Source organism: Bison bison, unplaced genomic scaffold (genome assembly GCF_000754665.1).
Source record: "Bison bison bison isolate TAMUID 2011002044 unplaced genomic scaffold, Bison_UMD1.0 scf7180017864251, whole genome shotgun sequence".
NCBI lineage: Eukaryota > Metazoa > Chordata > Mammalia > Artiodactyla > Bovidae > Bison > Bison bison.
In genome coordinates this window covers 396270-399608 of record NW_011494823.1, presented here as the reverse complement: position 1 = coordinate 399608, position 3339 = coordinate 396270, and the positions used below count along the sequence as shown (strand labels likewise).

At 42.1% G+C, this 3339-nt stretch overlaps 1 pseudogene; it reads left to right on the top strand.

Moving 5' to 3' along the window:
- Positions 1-538: 538 nt before the first annotated feature.
- Positions 539-3339, top strand: part of LOC104994117 — a 5039-nt pseudogene continuing 2238 nt past the window's right edge.

The following is a 3339-nucleotide window of genomic DNA, read 5'->3' as shown; positions in this document are numbered from 1 at the left end:
CTCAATTACATGCTGCCTCCAAGAAACTCACTTGAAAAAAATCATAAATAGTTTAAAAGTAAGTGGATTGAGGTACAAGCTACTATGTATAAAATAACACAAAATTATAGAGCAAAAGAATTGGACATGACTGAGCGACTAAACACACACACGCCTTGTACATAACATGGAATACAGCCAATATCTTGTAATAATTTTACGTGGCGTATAACCTATAAGAATATTGAATCATTATGTTGTACACCCGAAACTAATATAATATTGTAACTCGACTATACTTCAACTTTAAAAAGTAAATGGAGGGACTTCCCTGCTGGTCCAGTGGTTAAGAATCTGCCTGCCAATGCTCGGGACGTGGGTTCGATCCCTAGTCTGAGACAATACCACATGCAGCAGGACAAGTAAGTCCTGCATCACAACTACTGAGCTCGTGTTCTAGAGCCCATGCTCTACAAGAGAAGCCACCGCAGTAAGAAGCCACGCTCTACAGCTAGAGAGTCGTTCCGCTCGCCACACTAGAGAAAGCCTGTCTGCAGCAATGAAGACTCAAAAAGGTAAGATAGGTCACTTCAGCCGTGTCCGACTCTGTGCGACCCCAGAGACAGCAGCCCACCAGGCTCCCCCGTCCCTGGGATTCTCCAGGCAAGAACACTGGAGTGGGTTGCCATTTCCTTCTCCAATGCATGAAAGTGAAAAGTGAAAGTGAAGTCTCTCAGTCGTGTCCGACTCTTCGCGACCCCATGGACTGCAGCCCATTAGGCTCCTCTGTCCATGGGATTTTCCAGGCAAGAGTACTGGAGTGGGGTGCCATTGCCTTCTCTGAAGACTCAATATAGCCAATAAATAAATAAATACAATTTTTTTAAAAGTTAGTTAAAAAGTAAATGGATTGAAAATATATATACTATACTATCAATAGTACAAAAAGAGTTGGAATGGCTCTACGTGTCAGATAAAGTAGATTTCAGAGCAAAGAATATCATCAGAAATAAAGAATACCATTTCCTAATAAGAAAGGGGTGCCACGTGCATACTCAGCCATGTCTGGCTCTTTGCGACCCCATGGACTGCAGCCTGCCAGGCTCCTCTGTCCGTGGGATTCTCCAGCCAAGAATATTGGAGTGGGTTGCCATGCCCTCCTCCAGGGGATCGTCCTGACCCAGGGGTCAAACCTCTGTGTCTCACGTCTCCTGCATTGGCTGGCGGATCCTTTACCACTGAGCTACCAGGAAAGCCCTAAGAAAGAGATAAACTCATCAAAAGCATGTAATTCTAAAAGTATATGCATGTAATAAAAGAATTTCAGTGTATTAGAGGAAAAATCTGCTAGAATTGCAAGGAAAAGTAAACAGATTCACAATTACGTTCAGAGACTTCAATATCTCTCTCTTATTAATTAATAGAAAAGAGATAAAGAAAGCGTTTACACTGAAAAATGGGGGAGCCCAAAGCAAAAACATTATGCTAAGTGAAAGAAAACAGTCACAAAGCACCATATACTGCATTGTTCTGGTGTTTAGTCACTCAGTCATATCCGACTCTTTGCGATCCCCCTGGGCTCCTCTTGTCCATGGGATTCTCCAGGCGAGAATACTGGACTGGGTTGCCATTTCCTTCTCCACCATATACTGTATAATTCCATGCATATGACGTATACAGAATAGGCAAACTCATACAGAATGTAGATCCATGATTGCCTAGGGCTTGGGGTTTTGGGTAGTGACTGCTGTTGGGTACAGAGTTTTTGTCTTTTTAAAAAATATGATGCAAATGTTCTAAAATTGTTTGTGGAGAAGATTGTCCAACTCTGTGAATTAAAAAATTGAATTTTCACTTTAAAAGGGTGAATTTTGTGGCTTGTGAATTATATTTCAATTAAGCTGTTATTTAAAAAGTTGTTCTAAATTTTGTAACTAATTCTTGGGTTAAGTGTCAGACAAACTCCTGATGGTTTCTCACTGCTCTTACGATGACTTCCCAACCCTAAACCCTGGTGCAACTGACCCTATCCAGCTCATCTCCTTCTTCTCTTCGTTCTTGTGCTCCAGCCACAGTGGGCTTCTCTCTGTTCCTGGACATGGCAAACTGATTCCTGTCTCAGAACCTTTGCACTTGCAGTTACTTTGATCCTGAAGTCTGTTCTACAGAACCACTTTATTCTCATCAACCATGTTTCATCTCAAGTATCATCTTCTCTGAAAGGCCTTCCCACATTGTCCTGCCAAAAGCCTACTTCTGATTCCATGTTACCTTATTTTACCTATTTCATGCAACTTAGTTCCTTAAACAACCTTCTTTGTTTATTGACATATGTGTCTACCTGCACTAGAATGTAATGTAAATTCTTTGAGGAATAGGTTTCTTGCCTTGTTCCCACTGTATCTACAGTTTTTAGAACAGTGCCTGGCTCATGGTTGTAACTGAGTAAGAGTTACCCAGATCAAAGAAAATCACCAGAAATACACAGTGCTGGTAGAAATAATGGCGCTAGGGAGCGAGGCATGAAGGGTAGAAGGAGTGGATGAAGGTCATGCCTAAGTGACACCAAGGGGGTCAGGTTGACTGCTCTCTGTAGGTTAGCAGGCTCAAGTGCTAGGGCTAGAAAGACGCTAATGCAGTAGGAATAGATGTTTCTAAACTTTTCTTTAACGATTTTTAAAATTAGAAATATATAATATATACAGGAGAGTATATAGTATTTTTGTACAATTTAAAGAATAATTATAAAGCTTCCCTGGTAGCTCAGATGGTAAAGAATCTGCCTGCAATGCAGGAAACCCAGGTTCGGTACTTGGTTTGGGAAGATCCCCTGGAGAAGGAAATGGCAACCCCCTCCAGTATTGGAGGGAGAATTCCATGGACAGAGGAGCCTGGTTCATGGGGTTGCAAAGAATTAGACACAACTGAGCAAATAAATACAAACATTCATGTAGTTACCACCCGAGTTAAGAAATGGGAACTTGCCAGTCACCCTCCAAGTCTGTATGATTCTTGTTACACTCCTCTTCTCAGGACAAAACCACTCTCCTGATTTTTTTTTTAAATTTTATTTAATTATTTAGCTGTGTTGGGTCTTTGTTGCTGTGTGTAGGCTTTCTCTTGTTGCAGCGAATGGAGGCTGCTCTCTAGTTGAGGTGCACGGGCTTCTCACTGCAGTGGCTTCTCTTGTTGCAGAGCATGGGCTCTACAGTGTGGGCTTCAATAGTTGTGGCGCATGGGTTTAGTTGCCTTGTGGTGTGTGGGATCCTCCTAGACCAGGGATCAAACCCATGTCCCCTGCATTGGCAGGTGGATTCTTAACCACTGGACCACCAGGGAACTTCCACTTTGCTGATTTTT